Source organism: Mesoplodon mirus, assembly GCF_964341445.2.
Source record: "Mesoplodon mirus genome assembly, chromosome: 3".
NCBI classification, from domain to species: Eukaryota; Metazoa; Chordata; class Mammalia; order Artiodactyla; family Ziphiidae; genus Mesoplodon; species Mesoplodon mirus.
Genome location: NC_138978.1, coordinates 165,287,190 through 165,307,327, shown reverse-complemented (window position 1 = coordinate 165,307,327; position 20,138 = coordinate 165,287,190). Strand labels below are relative to the sequence as shown.

At 42.9% G+C, this 20,138-nt stretch overlaps 1 protein-coding gene and 1 pseudogene across 3 annotated transcripts in view; both read right to left on the bottom strand.

The window, feature by feature from the left end:
- The window catches only part of ASTN1 (astrotactin 1), a gene marked incomplete at both ends in the record, with an annotated part of 326,987 nt that overhangs the window by 232,074 nt on the left and 74,775 nt on the right, over positions 1-20,138 (bottom strand). The gene's annotated exons all lie outside the window — the stretch shown is intronic.
- Positions 10,460-15,704, bottom strand: LOC309801063 (casein kinase I-like; annotated as a pseudogene). The gene is made up of 2 exons: positions 15,564-15,704; positions 10,460-11,631 (listed from the first exon to the last, which is right to left on the bottom strand). The product of its transcript is annotated as a casein kinase I-like (transcript).

Here is a 20,138-nt window from a genome sequence, read left to right as displayed (position 1 = left end):
CGTGTTTCAAACAGAGCCAGCTTTTGGATGGAAGCATAAAACCCCAAATCTTGCTGAAGCTGTTCAGAGAGCCCAAGATGCTGGTGGGAGTGGGGGAGTGTTAATCCCCACTTTCGAGGCCAGCTCCTACTCTGGTAATTACATTTTGCTTCAAAAAAGTGTCCCTGCCGCTGCTGGTAGATACAGTCTTCATTTTCACCTCTCCAAGCGAAGTTGGGAGTTAAGGTCTCTCTGAGGGTGGCTTGCTGACCCTGGAGGTGGCTTTGTTCAGGGCACGGCTGCATTTCAGCACTGGCCAAGCTAGGCTCTCAGTCCCGGGGTTTGCTGAGCTGTTTGCAAAGAGCTTTGCTTAAAGAAGTTATATACCTGTAAGGTATTATTATCACCTCAACTTTTTCAATCTTCAACTCCAATCATAGTGATGAGGAACCAACCTCATGTGCCTCAGAGTTTCAGTTTAGTACATGCCTAAAGGCTTGGGTTTTGAAAATATATCTGAACCCCTCAGATGTGACAGAATTGAACTGGAAATCTGCTTAAGCACCTAAAGAGAATGGAAGGCTTCCTACTGCTACCCACGGAGATGCTGGCCTGCCTCTGCTTCTGCCACCACCAAGAAGCCAAGACAAAGTTCCACTGCCAGAGGTGAATAATATTCACTCCTAAGTGTCCAGCCAAGCTTTTTGGTACTCCCCATCTCATAAGGGGCAAAACGGAGGCAGTTTTCTTGAGCTTGGGAATCAGGCCGATAAGCCAAAGACATAGAGAAGTTGGAACAGCTGTGACATTCGCCACATGCCTGATTAGACACTTCACTGAATGTAGCTAGTGTCACCATCAGTAAAATCAAAAAGGCAGACAGGACATTCACAAGGGAAAAATACATGTGTTTTGGAATTAACAACAAACCAAGAGGTGCTACTTTAATTTTTCTGAAAAATCCTACACTGTTGATATTACCTATTTTAAAAATTATTTTAAACATTTCTCGTTTAAAATGTAGCATGCTCATTCTAAGACGTCAAACAACTGAGAAGCTTTTGAAGCGAAACTTCTGCCCGTCTGCCTTGCAATCCCACTCCCGGAAGTAACTAATATTAAAGTTCAAAATATATCTTTGCACACCATTCTCCAAGCTCACGTAACTATATACAAGCACATGTGGAGTATTTCTTCCCTCCCGCCTTCTTCCTTCTCTTCTTCCTTCCTTCCTTCCTCAACAAAACAGGGTAATCAAAACATCAAAATTCTTCCATTAAGATTTAGAAACCAGCAATACTCATTGGATATGAACTGCTTTGTCTGGCCCAGAGTCAGAACGGGCCAAATTACTACATGTTGTCTCTTCTCTCTCCCCCCACCACACACCCCTCCCGTCTACGGGAGGGACAATGGGCAGTGAGCCAGCAAGAGAGGAAGGTGATTTTTCTTGGTTTACGTAACCAGCACAGCCAGTCCTTCTCAAAAGCAGAGGAGGTGACCCAGGAGCCCCTGCCTAATCTCATCAATGCGGAGGCATGGAGATCCCAGATCTCTGTACTTTGTTTGATGTCAAGAGTCTTCCTGCTCAGAAACAGAGACACAGATGTAGAGAACAAACGTATGGACACCAAGGTGGGGAAAGTGGTGGGGGGGGGGGCAGTGGGATGAATTGGGAGATTGGGATTGACATGTATACACTGATGTGTATTAAATGGATGACTAATAAGAACCTGCTGTATAAATAAATAAAATAAAATAAAATTCAAAAAAAAGAAAAAAAGAGTCTTCCTGCTCAGTGGGGAAGCTCACACCACCTGGGGATCCTTGATGGCTCCGTGAGAGTTTCTGGATTGCTTCTGAATGGGACCAGATTTGACCCTTCTAATAACAAAAGCTCCTATGGAGGGCAGTTAAAGCCATCTGTATCATTTAGTTAATGTATTAATTAATCTTTGTTCCATAGCTATGCCTGGAAGGAGAGAGACAGATTCAGGAAAAGAGCCACCGGAAGAGGGACACTATACGCTGAAAATGTTTGAGGCAAATAAGATCAATGAATACAAGTACTCCTCAATTTCCAGAGTCCAGTTCACAGAACGGTAGAAGCCTTACCTGATACCCCACAGGATACATATACTTACTCACACCACCCTCTCACACGCACTCATAACTCACAGAGACACATGCAGAAAGAGTTGTATCCTTATTCTCACTCGCCCTCCCTGCACCACCCAGCCCAAGCCCGGCTCTCCACCTGCAGATCACACTCTCCCCAGTACTGGCTGAGGTTCTTCCACAACCCTACAAACTCCATCAAAACTGACCCTTAGCAAAGAGCTGGCAATCAGACACTGAAACAGAAATTAGAAGTCACTGAAAACAGTCACCTTTCCCAGGGTATTATCAGTCAGTGGCTGAGTGAAGCTCTTATTTTGTTTAATAAAAATAGGGCATCCTCTTCACTTCTGACACCAAAAGCACCAGTGGCCCACGGATTAGTTTAGCCCTGCTCACGTGAGCATAAATGTACACACTTGCGAAACACACCACACACACACACTCCTCAATCACCACCATCATCACCGCAGTACAAACAACACAGCTCAATACAATATAATACAACACAACATACGGTGTTGGTATTCTTATCATTCTTTTTAGACTGTGAGCTTCCTAAAGGACAAAGATCCATGAGACAGTCTTATGTTTGCAGTCCCTTGGTAGAATGTCTAATAGGTAAACCAGCAGGGTGGCTTGACAGATAATTAGCATCATGATGGAATCCTAAAACTAGAAGAGATTACAAAAGTCATCTAGATCCTATATCCATTTAAATGGTCATCCAGCTTGTGCCAACAAAGCTCAACCAACCCTCCACCTTTGAATAAAGACCACCCATCCACAGGGAGCTCAGTTGAAATGCTCTCTACTTTGAGTCAAAACATCTCCTTCTCTGAAGCCTCAACCCATCAATCCCTTGTATTCATTAGTCTTTTCCCACATCTACATGAAAGACCTTCAGATATTTGAAGTCTGCTCCCATGGTTCCCAGATCTTTTTCTGATGAAGCATAATAGTTCATTCAATTGTTCCTTATCCTTTCAACATGTCTTGGGACGCCTTTACCATCCTTTTTACATGTCTTTGTTTTCAAGAGTGGGTGGAGAGAGGGGCTAAATTCAAATGTTAATAAGGAGGATGTGGGTAAAATACATGTATGAGTCTGGCCCTGCTTGTGGTAATGAAGGAGTGATACGGCTGGTGGTAACGGAAGAGGCCCATCTTACCAAAATGCCTTCAAATGAGAACACAGACGTCGTGAAAGCCAAATATAATATGTATTTGGGCTAGATTCACCCACTGAACTAGATATTTCCTGAATCACAACGACCAGAACTGACCTCAAAAGTCTGGGTGTCATTTGACCAGCTCAAAAAAAAATAAAAAATGATGTTAATATCCCACTGGAGTAACTATACTTCTGTTAATGCTGCAAACATTACATTAACCTTTTAGGATGTGACCTTCTGCTGACTCACAACAGGCTCTCTGTGAACTAAAGCCTGGAATTATTTTATAGGGCTGTTATTAATTGTTTTTCTTGAATGCAGTTTTAAGACTCTGTTTATTCCTACTAAATTTTACCCTTTCAGATTCAGCCCATCTTTCCAATCTGTCAAGATTCTTCTGAGTATAGACTTTGCCATTTTTGCCATCCAATGCAAATATTCCCCTTGCTAGTTTCATGTAACCTATAATTATCATAAGCATTTTTACTGATATAATTCACATACCATAAAATCCACCCTTTTATATTGTACAGTGATTTTTAATATTTGCAGTTATACAACCATCACTACTACCTAATTCCAGAAAATTTTCATCAGGCTAAAAAGAAACTCTAATCCCATTAGCAGTCCCCATCCCTCCTCCCTCCATCCTCTGGCAACCAGGAATTTCTGTCTCTATGTAGTTGCCTGTTATGGATATCTCATATAAATGGATTTATATAATATATGGTCTTTTGTGTCTGGTTTCCTTCACTTAGAATAATGTTTTTTAAGATGCATCCATGTTGTAGCATTTATCAGCACTTTATTTCTACGGCCAAATACTAGTATATTGTATGGATTCAGCACATTTTGTTTATTCATTCTTAACATACACTTGGATTGTTTCCATTTTTGAACACTATAAATAATGCTGCTATGAACATACGTGTGTAAGTTTTTTTGTGGACAGATGTTTTCAATTCTCTTGAGTATATACCTAAAAGTGGAATGGCTGGGTCATATGGTAACTCTATGTTCAGCTCTTTTGAAGAAATGTCAAATCATTTTCCACATCAGCTGAACAATTTTACATTCCCATCAGCAGTGTATGAGGGTTCTGATCTCTCCACATCCTTGTCAACACTTATTATTGTTTGTTTTTGATTATATCTATCATAGTGGCTATGAAGTGGTATTTCACTGTGGTTTTTATTTGTAGCTCCCTAAAGACTAATGCTACTGAGCATTAGCCCATTTCATGGGCTTTTTGACCATCTGGATATCTTTGGAGAATGTTTATTCAAATCTTAGCCCAATTTTTAGTTGGATCATTAGTCTTTTTATTGTTGAGTTGTAGGAGTGCTTTATATATTTTAGATACATGATTTTTTAAAGTATTTTGGATATTTTATCATACATGATTTGCAAATATTTACTCTTACTCTGTGGGTTGTATTTTCAATTTCCTGATGTCGTTCTTTGAAACACAAAAGTTTCAAATTTTGATGAAGCCCAATTTATCTAATTTTTTCCTTTGTTGCTTATGCTTTCAGTGCCACAGTTAAGACACATTGCCTAATCTAAGATCACAAAGACTTACACCTATGTTTTCTTCTAAGGGTTTTACAGTCTTAGCTCTTACATTTATATATTAAATCCACTTTGAGTTATTTTTTGCATATGGTGTGAGGTAAGGGTTCAACATAATTCTTTTGCATGGATACACAGTTTTGTAGTTGTACCAGCACCATTTTCCCCATTGACTGTCTTGGCACCCTTGTCAAAAATGAATTTCCGGGGCTTCCCTGGTGGCGCAGTGGTTGAGAATCTGCCTGCTAATGCAGGGGACACGGGTTCGAACCCTGGTCTGGGAGGATCCCACATGCCGCGGAGCCACTAGGCCCGTGAGGCACAACTACTGAGCCTGCGCGTCTGGGGCCTGTGCTCCGCAACAAGAGAGGCCACGATAGTGAGAGGCCCGCGCACTGCGATGAAGGGTGGCCCCCGCTTGCCACAACTAGAGAAAGCCCTTGCACAGAAACGAAGACCCAACACAGCAAGAATAAATAAATTAATTAATAAACTCCTACCCCCAACATCTAAAAAAAAAAAAAAAAAAGAATTGCCTACAGGGGCCTCCCTGGTGGCGCAGTGGTTGAGAGTCCGCCTGCCGATGCAGGGGATACGGGTTCGTGCCCCGGTCTGGGAGGATCCCATATGCCGCGGAGCGGCTGGGCCCGTGAGCCATGGCCGCTGGGCCTGCGCATCCGGAGCCTGTGCTCCGCAACGGGGGAGGCCACAACAGTGAGAGGCCCGCATACCGCAAAAAAAAAAAAAAAAAAAGAATTGCCTACAAATATAAGGGTTTATTTCTGTACTCTCAATTCCATTCCATTTTTATATGTCTAGCCTTATGCCAGTACTGCACTGTCTTTATTACTGTGGCTTTGTAGGGCAAACATGTTTTTGAATGTTACAGAAATCAATTATAGAAATGTTGAACAAGACAGGACTGAGGAAAGAGCCCTGCGGCACTAGAATATAAGTTCCATGAAGGCAGGAGCTTTGTCTCCTTTGGTCACTAGTACATTCTCAGTACCTAGAAAAGGGTCTGACACATGGTAAAGCTCTGACTAAATATCTGTTGACACTGAATGAATGACTGAATAAAAAATATGATTAGAATCCACTATCAAATTACAACCACATATGAATCTACTTACTTGGACCAGCATCTGCCTTCTCCTTCCATCAAGTCTGGAAAGCTCATGTGGAAGACCTTGCCAAATATTTTGCTGAAGTCTAAAGGGCACTTATTTTAACACTCAGTGTCAGAATACCGTATATGACATCCATCAACTTAGAGTTACCAGAAGAACAGTGACTTAGACCATTCCTGGCACAGGCAGGACACCACCTGATAACTTAAGAAGGAAATCCTCTCTTACCTATTCTTTTAAAACAGTTATTACCAACTTAGAAGAATTGCAAAATCCTATGACAATCACATTCATATCATTTAATAACCCCTGTCTGGTAAGTTAATACTTTGAGATGTCCCATTTGCCCTTTTCGGAAGAGCAAGCCCAGGAAGCAACAATGAAAAACAAGCAAAAAGAGACCCTGCACACACCCGCAACACTGGCTCTGCCAGAGCTCTCCCTGCTTCTGAACAGGACCTAGATGATTGAAAGATGACAGCATGGGGAGATTTCATCAAAAAATGAAAGAAACGTCAACAAAGAAAAGGAGAGACTTCAACTTTTCCCATAGATTAACGACTAACAATTTTATTTTTTAAAGTTCAATTTTTTTCTTAATTGTATGTGAAAGCTGACTTTTCAGCTGTGTGTTTGTATATAGGACTGTTAGGTCTCTGAATTTCATTGAAGGTTTATATTCTGGGGTTTATGTTTTGGGTACAGATGTGCAAACAAATACTGATACTGACATCAGCTCCCAAGAGAGTCTGCCTTGTAGAAATATCCTTGCCTGAAATCTCACGAACTTTCAGGCTCCAGCCTTATGTACTAATGCTGCCTCCTTGCTAAAAAAAAATCGTCACAATTTTCAGTTGAGATCACTATACAAATTACCTCACAATCTTCTCAGCTGAAATAGATATTGTCCTCTGCTATACAGATGAGAACAGCAAGGCTGAGAGAAGTTAAGAAAATTATCAATTCGTAATCAGAGGAGCCAAGACTCAAACCCAGGTCAGTCTGACACCAAACTGCATGTTCTTAGCCACTGTATATCCTGCCTCTCAAATGAATATAATGCACTATAAATGCACACAGGTGGTTTTAAATGAAGACAGGCTGCCTGAGCACATGATTGTCTTCTGAGTAAAATCCAACTGCCCTTCCTCCTCTAGATCCTTGCCCTGGACTTTGCCAATTCAAATGCCCATAATCTCAAGCCCACTGCCTTCTCTTTTTATCCTTCTCACATTCTCAATATGTATTTTCATTCTCAATGTTTGCTTGGGGGGGGCACAATTCACATGAAATCTACCTTCTTAACAAATTTTTAAGTGTACAGTACAGTACTGTTAACTATATACACACTGTTGCACAACAGAGCTCTAAAATTTTTTCATCTTGTATTACTGAAACTCTGTACCCATGGAAAAGCATCTTCCCATTTCTCCCTCCCTCTGGTCCCTGGCATCCACCATTCTACTTTCTGTTTCTCTGAGTTTTACTACTTTGGATACCTCATGTAAGTGGAACTATGTACTATTATTTGTCCTTCAGTGATGGATTATCTTCATTTATTCATCAATGGACATTTAGATTGTCCCATATCTTTGTTATTGTTAATAATGCTGCAATGAACATGGAAATGCAAATATCTCTTCAAGACCCTGTTTTCAATTATTTTAGATAAATACTCAGAAGTGGGATTGCTGGATTATTTTATATAGTAGTTCTACTTTTAAATTTTTGAGGAAACTTCATAATGTTTTCCACAGTGGCTGTACCATTTTACATTCCCACAGTGTACAAAAGTTTGAATTTCTCCACAGCGTTACCAATGCTCACTATTTCCTATTTTTTGTGTTTTTTTTTATGATAGCTATCTTAACAGGTGTGAAGTGATAGCTCATGATCTGCACTTCTCTGATGATTAATTATGTTGAGCATCTTTCATAAACTTGTTGACCATTTGTGTGTCTTGGAGAAGTGTCTATTCAAGTTCTTAGCACATTTTTAAATGAAGTTATTTGGTTTTATCATTGGAGTCCCTTAATATATTGGCTATTAACCTCTTATCATAATATGGTTTGCAAATATTTTTTCCCATTCCATAGGTTGCCTTTTCACTCTGTTGATTGTTTTCTTTGCTGTACAGAAGCTTTTCAGTTTGAGGGACTTCTCTGGTGGTCCAGTGGTTAAGAATCTGCCTTCCAAGGCAGGGGACATAGGTTTGATCCCTGGTCGGGGAACAAAGATACCACATGCTGCAGGGCAAATAAGTCTGTGTGCTGCAACTACTGAGCCCACACACCTCAACTAGAGAGAAGCCCATGCACCACAACTAGAGAGAAGCCTGCGTACTGTAACAAAGAGCCCATGCACCACAACGAAAGATCCCGCATGCCGCAACTAAGACCTGATGTAGCCAAAAATAAATAAACATTTTTTTTTTAAAGAAGCTCTTCAGTTTGATGTAGTCCCACTTGTCCATTTTCAGGTCTTATGCTTAAGTATTTAATCCATTCTGAGTTGATTTTTAACATAAGGGTCCAACTTCATTCTTCTGTACATGGATATCCAGGTTTCCCAACACCATTTATTAAAGAAATTATTCTTTCCCTATTGTGTTGACTTGGCAATCTTGTTAAAGATAATTTGACAGGGTGTGCTTGGATCTAGTTCTAGACTCTCTATTCTGTTCCATTGGTCTATATGTCTACCATTGTGCCAATATCATACTGTTTCGATTAGCACAGCTTCATATTATGTTTTGAAGTCTAAATGGAAACACATCCCTGTGCATGGATTGAAAGACTTAATATTGTTAAAATGTCCATACTATCTAAAGTAATCTACAGATTCAATCCAATGCCTATTAAAAATTCCAATGGCATATTTTGCAGAAATAGGAAAAAAATCCTAAAATTCATGTGGAATCACAAGGATCCTGATAGCCAAAATGATCTTGTGAAATAAGAACAAAGCTCAGTAAGTGTTTTTACTCTTGCTGCTTCTTGCAGATCAACCCACTAACAAGACCACAGCAGTAATTTTTGCACGTCTATGACACACTCTCTCTTTGAACACTAGCTTTGAGAGAAAACTTGGATGTCATTCAGATGCACGAATCTCAGATACCCAAAGCCTGCTCAAGCACCTCAAGTCCAATATAGCTAACTTCTAAAAGTAAACCCAGTTTAGAACAACTCATGCAGAGATCTTAACAGTTCCCTCATTCGTCCCCAGTCTTGACAAAACTCCTATCATTTTTGCTCATCAGTATCAGTTCTCCAATCATCACCACCACTGGGAAAATGCCGTGATATTTTCAAAGAAAGTCCCATAACTATTTTTTTTCCCAACTGCCAAACACCTCCACCTTATTTCATACGGAAATGTCTCCACATAGGTTCACCCGTAACAACTGCAGCTCCAACGAACACAGTCCTTGGGGTTAGAACATGGTTTAAATCCTAATCTCATCATCTATCAGCCGTGTGTCTCTACACAACTCACTTAATAAATCTAAACCTCAATTTCCCCACCTAAAACTGGCTATAGTAATGATACCTCTATCAAAGATATGTCATAAAGATGAAATAATACAGTGCCTGGCACTTAGCAAAGCCTGCATAATAATCATTGTTATTAATATTATTTTGGTTTCATTTTCCTTTAATTTTTTTTAAAAAGCCCCTAAATTTTGTGGCCTCCAGGAAGCATCAGAGAAACGAAGTGCCACTTCTGTACACTTTGTAAGGCAAGACCTAGATGCGCACGCCGCGGGGAACGCCCCCAGTTGCTCTGACCGCGCAGCACTCTGGCCTCCGGGAGACCACGATGACCGCTCGGACCGGGCCCACAGTGGGTCTGGGACTGGCTTTAAGGCGCTTGTCTCCCACTGCTCGGCCGGCAACGCCGAGCCAACTCAAGAAAACCAGGCACACCTGGCACCGCCCAAGGGGCCCAGTGCTGGCCGCCCAGAGGTCTGGGCCCTGGGGCAGCGGCTGGAGTAGGTGTGCAGGAACTCCCTGCCAGCCACACCCAGGCTTTGGAGCGGCATTTCGGCTGGGGGCCGCCCTCACCCAGCCTTCCCCTTTGGCCTGGGGAGGCCCAGGGCGGGCTCACCTCTGGCAGCAACGTCCCACAGCAACCCCTGGAGAACACGGCCCCCGGATGGAGGGAGAGAAGCTGCACTTTATGGCACTAACGGGGCCGGCAGCTGCACTACTTACTCAACGGACACTGGCAGAGACGCAAGGCAGAGCGGCCGCTGGCGTTTTCTTTTCTCCTTGTTTTAAATAGCTAATGCTCTTGGAAGGGCGGACTAGGCACAGGTGTAAGGAATCTCGTCCAAAGTCTCATGTAAAGAAAGTGATCCCACGTGTGGAGGGCAGCTCTGCCGGCCCGGCAGTCTGCGTCCGGCTGCGGTCACGTGGCCATGGCCAAGTTGGCCCCGAGGGGCTGCAGCGGGAGGATTCAGGGGCCACCGCTCCAGGGTCACTAGCGTGGCTCCAGCGATTTTCTCTTTCTCCTCTGAAGCAAACAGCAGCACTTGGTGTCGTCAGCCACCTCCACGTCTGCAGGGACTGTGATGGGGACACTGAAGTGACCAGCGGTGGTGTTGCTGGCATTCAGCTCCCCGTGGATGAAGTTCAGTGCCTGGGTTTTGCTATGTAGCAAGGCTTTGTCCCGAGCCTGAGGCTGCGAGGGCAGGTTGGTGTGGACCGAGCCATAGACGTGGGCCGGGCCTTCCCGGCCCAGTCGGACTGGTAACCAAACACAAAGCAGCTGCGGTCAGAGGTAGTTAAGAACTTGTGCAGGTAGCCAGAGTTCAGCTTCTCGAAGAAATCTAGGCGCCGCCCGTAGCCCAGGTACGTGGCCATCTCCGGGAACCTCTCGGGGAGGCTCTCGATAGGCGTGGCCCGCTTGGTGTCCCGGATCTTCCGGTAGCGCTCCGTGAGCGTCTAGGCCTTGAGCCTCTGCCCGCGCAGGCTGTCGCACAGTTAGCACAGAAGCATGTAGCCCAGCGCCTCCAGGTCATCACAACGGCTCTGGTCCTTACCCAGGTGAGTGTTGATGCTTATGTAGCACGTCGTGCTCGCGGTACGGGAAGTACGGGATGTGCTTCTTGGTCTCGGGGTTGATGGACTCCTTGGCTAGGCCGGAGTCAGTCGATGATGTGGATGGCGTGCCCGGCAGCCCAGCCAGGAAGTTCTCGGGCTTCACGTCCCGGTAGGTGAGGCCCTTGGTGTGCATGTACTTCATGCGCCTGACCAGCTGGATTGCGATCACGAGCACCATTTTGAGCGTCAACGTGTGGTTGCAGGAGTGGAACAGGTCCTCCAGGCCAGACCCGAGCAGCTCCAGCACCGTGGCATTGTAGTACTTCCCTCACGGGCGGAAGTAGTAGACCTGGCGCACGCCCTCTGCGGCTCTGAGCTGCGCTTATAAGCTGTACTCCAGGTGCAGCTGTGGCGCCTGGGACTTGATGAGCTCCAACTGGATATAGTTAAGTATTGATTTGTATAGCGATTCTTTTCTAGCCAGAGCTCCCCAAAGTTGCTAACTGGCTGTCTACTCTCCCCAGATCTCTTAAATGACCCTGTCTGTGATTTAGGTTCCAAGAGGTCGTGAAGTGAACCGAGATCACCTTCTATTAATGTTAAATGAGCCTGTAAGTGAATGTTGGGCAGCAAATCAAAACCACTGTTAGCAGCTACTCTGAGGAAGTTCCTCTCTTAAAGGGCCAGCTGCCCTTTCATAAAAGACCACTTTTTTCTATGAATAATACATATAATAGTAGGGAAGAAAACGTTTCCATTAAGCAATATCAATTCGCAACACAGTGGATATAATCTCTTATGCCTCCATAATTAAAAATTAAACACAAAGTATTATGTTAAAAAACTCCAAAGCTGATTTTTATGTACTCTTTTTCTCCAAAAACATCATTCTTACCAGCCTTTCAATATAATTATATTCCAGGGCAAAACATGCAGGTAGAAAAGAATAAATGAACATATAATCTTCCTTTAAAGTCCTAGCTTAGATTTTATTATGTGTACAGGCTGTTCAAAAAAAAAAAATCAGGTCTGAAATTTTCCACAATCAACATATAGTATATTCCATTATTTTGTTATTTTAAAAGGGAAAGTCATGTAAAATATCAGATCTGTTGTATTTTTAGACACAAGAGACTTTCATGGACTGTGCAGGCTTTCATTGACTGTGTGAGTTTCTGTTAACCTATTTCTAGGTCTTAAGTCCCTGACAAATAGCTGGTGCTTAATGTATATTTTTCTAAATAAATAAATACTAATATTAAAAATAAAAACTAAGAAGATATTTGAGGTTGGGACAATTCAATGTTTTGCCAATATTATTGCCCAGTGGATTTCCCCCTCTTCTTCTCCACTTTCCTCTTTACTAAATAAAGAAAGAGCAATTTCAAGGAAACTATAACTGGGAAGTAGGAGGATTCTTACTGCTGTCCTTAATTCACTTAGGACAAGCATGCTCATCTTATTTAAGAAAGTTCATGTGAAAGTCATTGAACTCAGAAAAGCATGGGCATCTATCTTCTTAAACTATGAAAGTAAAAATAATGATAATATATTTAATTACAAGAAAAAATTTCGTTGTATGCATTTCGATCAACATACCCAAATTGATTAAAATTCGAATCACAGGATTTCTAAAGCTGGAAAGATTCTTACATGTCTTGGAATCTAACCCTTCCTTTTTAAAATTGTGGAAGCTGAGGTCGAAGAAGTTAAGTGATTGTCCCAAAGATACAGAACTAGTAAATGGCAGACAGACTTGTTCCCAGGTACCTAATTCCAATTTCAACACATGTTCCATTTCACTTCACTCTACGATAAACCCCTTAGTGTTTTACAGACCGATAATAAAAATTAGTTAATAAAGATGATGATGGTAATGAAATTTCACTGTGCTGGAAACAGGGAAATGAGGTCAGTTAGCTGGCATTTGGTGATGCTTTTGTTAAGGCAGAACATCTATTATTTTCCATCTCCCTCTGCATTTAAAAAAAATCTATGTACTTTGTTAAAAAAAAAAGCCTTAGGCAACTAAGTTTCATTCATTAAAACATTTAAGACAACTGACAGCTCCTAGTAATACACTTCCAGAACAGAACAAGCAGGATAAAGATAACTTAGCAACTGCATACACATAGAATTTTTCTACTGATACCCTAATCCCCTGCTGGCCAATTTTTTAAAGTAGACTTTTATTGTTCCATAAAAATGAACAAGCTGAAGCTTTCACATCTGGAGAAAGGTTGGTACCTGCATGGAAAATGTTTTGCCTTCAGGAGTCCAGGATGAGAAAAAACCATTATTACTCCTAGGTAAGGACAACTAACTATGTGATAGAACTGAGTATTGAAATTCCATTTGTGAGTAGCACATAAACTACAGCCTTAGCAGATGATTCCATTTCTAAGTATAAGATGATTACTGATGCAAGGTTGGTCTTGTTACCACTAATATGACTTTGTCTTTTAAAACAAAAACCCAGCTTTGGAGAACTATTTGACAGCAGCTATGAAAGCTAGGCACTTGCATCCACTATACACTGGAAATTCCACTCATCGGTATGTACCTGACTAAAATGCATTTATATATGAGTCAAAAGACATGCACAAGAATGTCCATAGCAGCCCTATTCAAAATAGCCCCAAACTGGAAGCTACTCAAATGGCCATCAAAAATAGGATGGATAAACACATTGTGATATAATCACACAATGGAATACCACTTTGCAGTGATAGGGGGTAAACTACAGCTACTGTCAGTAACACGAACAAATTTTTACAAAAACATATTGTAGATTTTCCTATGGGAAAAGTTTGCACTGTATGATTCTGTTATATAAAATTTAAAAGTGATCCTATTAATCTATGGTGTTACAAATCCAGTTAATGCTTCCCCTTGGCAGGGGGGTGGTGACTGAAATGGGCACAAGGAGGATTTGGGGGAGGGTGCTAACTCTGTTTTCTTTCGTGATCAGGGTCCTGGTTATACAGGGTTGCTATCTTTGTTTAAATGCATTGACCTATACGCTTATGATTTGTAAGTTAATATGAGTTTATGTATATGTCATTATAAAAGTCTGAAACCCTAAACATTTTCCTATAAAAACATGATAGGGTGGGCTTCCCTGGTGGCGCAGTGGTTGAGAGTCCGCCTGCCGATGCAGGGCACACGGGTCCGTGCCCCGGTCCGGGAAGATCCCACATGCCGCGGAGCGGCTGGGCCCGTGAGCCATGGCCGCTGAGCCTGCGCGTCCGGAGCCTGTGCTCCACAATGGGAGAGGCCACAACAGTGAGAGGCCCGCGTACCGCAAAAAAAAAAAAAAAAGAACCAGCTTATATCTGCAGAGAGAAGCACTGTTTAAGTGCTAAGTGACCACCAATACAGGGAGCCTTGAACAATGCAGATTGGTGTCGGTCTTGCACAGATCACACATGTTCTCACCTCCCAACAGAGAAGGTTGGAGAGTGACCCCCTAGCTCATAATGAGACACAAAAGCAAATGGATGATGCGGAGATACATCTGGGGACTAAATGAAGAAATCAGAAAAAAATTGGAGTGAAATTTGCCAGGCTAAAAGTGACCTACAGTAGCCCTGCCCTTGCATACAAAATCACAGGATGGACATTTGTCCTCTGCATGCTCTCTGGCAGGGTTGGCTGGACTGGGCACTGGGAGAGTTGACTGAACCCACACCAGAGACAGCAGCCACAGAGACTCAATTAAAACTGATCTAACATGAGAACAGAGAAGAGGATACACTGAGCTACAGAGATGGAGCAGCAGGTACTCAATGGGTATGCAAAAGTAGTAAAGCAATAGATAAATCAGACTTAATAGCTGGCTCCTGATCAGGTGACTCTCCTCCAGGGCTTCCACCTGGTGGCAAGCATAGGTGAATACTAAGAACAAGCTCCCAGGCTCTGAGTTAGGTCATTTTACATGTTTATCACACAGTCCTCTCACCAGCCGCTGAAAAGTAGGTATTATCATTTTTCAAGAAATGAGGGTCAAAGTGACAAAGTAACTCGCGTTAAGACAGTGCCACCATCACTAAAATATAGGTCTGGCTGAGACAGGAGCCCTTGCTCATTAAACTGGGTCCTCCATCTCTCATCACAGTTATTCACTGTGTATACTAGCTCTGAGCAGATCCCCAGGCCGACTCAGTAGGAAATCCAAACCATGGTACTGGCTTTGTAGTTAAAGGGTATGGCCTGTAGTACAGTAACTGATCCAATAAGCATTTGAAGAGGCCCTGCTATGGGCCAGGTTTGTGCTAGATGAGAATAATGCAGAAAAAAGAAGACCCACTGGGCTTCCCTGGTGGCGCAGTGGTTGAGAGTCCGCCTGCCGATGCAGGGGACACGGATTCGTGCCCCGGTCCGGGAGGATCCCACGTGCCGCGGAGCGGCTGGGCCCGTGAGCCATGGCCGCTGAGCCTGCGCGTCCAGAGCCTGTGCTCCATAACGGGAGAGGGCGCAACAGTGAGAGGCCCGCGTACCGCAAAAAAAAAAAAAAAAAAAAAAAAAAGAAGAAGACTCACTCCTTCACCTTGGCAACTTCCATTGGCATCCAACAAGCATGGTGCAGCAGCCATTCTGGGCAAGTTCTCCAGCACAGACTTCAGCCACAGTTGGTGAGATGCGTAAGCAATCACAGAGGTTATGGCCCCCTTGAAAGCCATTCTCAAGGAGGCCCTCAGCAAACAGAGGATATTCTTTAGTCTCAGTTTTGACAGTTCTTTATTAATCTCCTGAGGATTATGGCTAAAAACTGTTGCATGTTCTTTTACTTTTAATTACAGTCCTATAGAAGGTTTCATATTATTTAAAAAAAAAAAACTAGTAAAATTATTGCAGAAGAAAAAAGTTCTTAATAATTTATTCATAATGCTGTTAAGACAAAGTCATGTTTTATTGGGCTCTGCGTGTTTACGTTGTGATGCAGAAGTCAATAAGAGGGAGCTTTAGTAATATATAATATCTATGAATATTCTCCATGCATGTTCACCAAACAATGTCTCAGCATCAATAAAGGATTTCAATAATTAAAAGGTATAATTTTTCCGGGTTTAACTATTTCCTACTAAAAGGGTGCCACAGACACTTATACTGACAGCCTCTCATTCCCAGCAAAAGCAACTGCACTTTATGGGGAGAGAGATAGAGTGGAATGAATGTTAGTCCAGGAAGGGGCTCTTGTCTCCATGCTGATGCTAACTGCACATGACTTTGAGGTCTAGGCCCTTCCCTCTTCATCTGTACGATGAAAAGATTTAGATGAGGCAATGCCCACGCCTTCCCCAGCTTTCCAACTGTGAAATAGCACTCCCCTGGGCCTTATCTTTATCCCTTCTTGATCACCACTACCTTTTGTCAGGTGTCATTTTGAAATGAGTTTCTTGTTTCCCAAATGGGCATTGCTCTTCGACTACTTAGCCTGGCTCACAGAGTTAATAGGCAGAATGGAGGCCCACTGGCTATGGAGACAAGTGATGGTTCCCTCTCCAACTTGCTGTTTGCCCTTGATCAGGGAGTCACTTAGGAATTCCAGGCCCATCATTTCCTCACTGATGGGGGACTATGTGACAATATTTAGCTACCACGAAGGAGTGAGAGAGGATTAAATAATATGCTTGTATGGGACTTAGCCAATACTTGATGTTACACTGGATACTTGGTAATAATTACCTTTTGAGTCTCATAGAACTCACCTGAAATACCTTCCTGATTCAAGGCCTAAATGGTTCCATAAGAGGGTTTAGTTCCTTTTCATTCCCTAAAAGAACTGTGCCACAAAGTGAGAGCCTTGATATACCATTGCAAGCATGGATTTCCTTTGCCTTAGCTCCCCAGAATCACTGCAGAATCATGATCACTATGTTTTACAGTCTCAAATCATTTTCCCCATATTCCTTTATAGATAGACGCTTATTATGCCGTAAACATAAAGGGAAAATATCCAGTGGGTATTTTGACACTGTTAACACTCCCTCTCAGGGAGACCTTCAAGATGGCAGAGGAGTAAAATGTGGAGATCACCTTCCTCCCCACAAATACATCAGAAATACATCTACATGTGGAACAGCTCCTACAGAACACCTACTGAACGCTGGCAGAAGACCTCAGACTTCCCAAAAGGCAAGAAAGTCCCCACATACCTGGGGAGGGCAAAAGAAAAAAGAAAAAACAGAGACAAAAGAATAGGGATGGGACCTGCACCTCTGAGAGGGAGCTGTGAAGGAGGAAAGGTTTCCACACACTAGGGAGGTCCTTCACTGGCGGAGACCGGGGTGTGGGGAAGTTTCAGAGCCCCGGACCAGAGCGCAGCAACAGGGGTGCCGAGGGCAAAGCGGAGAGATTCCCGCACAGAGGATCGGTGCTGAGCGGCACTCACCAGCCCAAGGGGCTTGTCTGCTCACCTGCCGGGGCGGGCGGGGCTGGAGCTGAGGCTCCGGCTTTGGTTGGAGCGCAGAGGAAAGGACTGGGGTTGGCAGCTTGAACACAGCCTGAAGGGGGCTAGTGCACCACGGCTAGCCGGGAGGGAGTGCAGGAAAAACTCTGGACCTGCCTAAGAGGCAAAAGACCATTGTTATGGGGGGTGCAAGGAGAGGGGATTCAGAGCACTGCCTAAATGAGCTCGAGGTGGGCGCGAGTTGCGGCTATCAGGCAGACCGCAGAGACGGGCATGAAACCCTAAGGCTGCTGCTGCAGCCACCAAGAAGCCTGTGTGCGAGCACAGGTCACTATCCACACCTCCCCTCCCAGGAGCGTGTGCAGCCTGCCACTGCCAGGGTCCCGTGATCCAGGGACAACTTCCCCGGGAGAACACATGGCGCGCCTCAGGCTGGTGCAACGTCACGCTAGCCTCTGCCACCGCAGGCTCACCCCGCATCCGTACCCCTCCCTCCCCCCCGGGCTGAGTGAGCCAGAGCCCCCCAATCAGCTTCTCCTTTAACCCCATCCTCTCTGGGCACGGAACAGATGCCCCCAGGCAACCTACACGCAGAGGCGGGTCTAAATCCAAAGCTGAACCCCAGGAGCTGTACGAACAAAGAAGAGAAACGGAAAGCTCTCCGTGCAGCCTCAGGAGCAGCGCATTAAATCTCCACAATCAACTTGATGCACCCTGCATCTGTGGAATACCTGAATAGACAACGAATCGTCGCAAAATTGAGCTGGTGGACTTCGGGAGCAACTGTAAACTTGGGGTTGCTTTCTGCATCCAATTTTTTGTTGTTGTTTAATGTTTATCTTAGTTTACTATTTAGAGTTTATAATCATTGGTAGATTCGTTTATTGATTTCATTGCTCTCTTTTTATATATATATAGCTATATATATATATTTTTCCTTTTTCTCTTTTTCTGAGTGTGTATGCATATGCTTCGTTGTGTGATTTTGTCTGTATAGCTTTGCTTTTACCATTTGTCCTAGGGTTCTGTTTGTCCGTTTTAATTTGCTTTTTTGTTTGTTTTTTAGTATAGTTTTTACCGCTTTTTATCATTGCTGGATTTGTTCTTTGGTTTGGTTGCTCTTTTTATCTTTCTTTTTTTTAATTACTATTTAATTTTTTTAATTTTTAATAATTTTTTTAAAATTTTTATTTTAATAACTTTCTTTTATTTTATTTTTTTCTCTCTTTCTTTCTTTTTTCCTCCCTTTTATTCTAAGCCGGGTGGCTGACAGGGTCTTGGTGCTTCGGCCGGGTGTCAGGCCTGTGCCTCTGGGGAGAGAGAGCCAAGTGCAGGACACAGGTACACAGGTACAAAGACCTCCCGGCTCCACATAATATCAAACAGCAAAAGTGCTCCCAGAGATCACCATCTCAGCGCTAAGACCCAGCTCCACTCTATGACCAGCAAGCTACAGTGCTGGACACCCTATGCCAAACAACTAGCAAGACAGGACACAACCCCACGCATTAGCAGAGAGGCTGCCTAAAATCATAATAAGATCACAGACACCCCAAAACACACCACTGGACGTGGTCCTGCCCACCAGAAAGACAAGATCCAGACTCATCCACCAGAACACAGGCACCAGTCCCCTCCACCAGGAAGCCTACACAACCAATTGAAACAACCTTAGCCACTGGGGGCAGACACCATAAACAACGGGAACTACGAACCTGCAGCCTGCGAAAAGGAGACGCCAAAAACAGTAAGTTAAGAAAAATGAAAAGACAGAGAAACACACAGCAGAGGAAGGAGCAAGGTAAAAACCCACCGCACCAAACAAATGAAGAGGAAATAGGCAGTCTACCTGACAAAGAATTCAGAGTAATGATAGTAAAGATGATCCAAAATCTTGAAAATAGAATGGAAAAAGTACAAGAAACGTTTAACAAGGACCTAGAAGAACTAAAGAGAAAACAAACAATGATGAACAACACAATAAATGAAATTAAAAATTCTCTAGAAGGAATCAATAGCAGAATAACTGAGGCAGAAGAACAGATAAGTGACGTGGAAGAGAAAATAGTGGAAATAACTACTGCAGAGCAGAAAAAAAAAAAGAATGAAAAGAATTGAGGACAGTCTTAGAGACCTCTGGGACATTAAACACACCAACATTTGAATTATAGGGGTCCCAGAAGGAGAAGAGAAAAAGAAAGGGAATGAGAAAATATTTGAAGAGATTGTAGTTGAAAATATCCCTAATATGGGAAAGGAAATAGTCACATCCAGGATGCACAGAGAGTCCCATACAGAATAAATCCAAGGAGAAAAATGCCAACATACAAGTTAATTAAACTATCAAAAATTAAATACAAAGAAAAAATATTAAAGGCAGCAATGGAAAAACAACAAATAACATACAAGGGAATTCCCATAAGGTTAACAGCTGATCTTTCAGCAGAAACTCTGCAAGCCATAAGGGAGTGGCAGGACATATTTAAAGTGATGAAAGGGAAAAACCTACAACCAAGATGACTCTCCCCAGCAAGGATCTCATTCCGATTTCACAGAGAAATTAAAACCTTTACAGACAAGCAAAAGCTAAGAGAATTCAGCACCACCTAACTAGCTTTACAACAAATGCTAAAGGAACTTCTCTAGGCAGGAAACACAAGGGAAAGAAAAGACCTACAATAACAAACCCAAACAATTAAGAAAA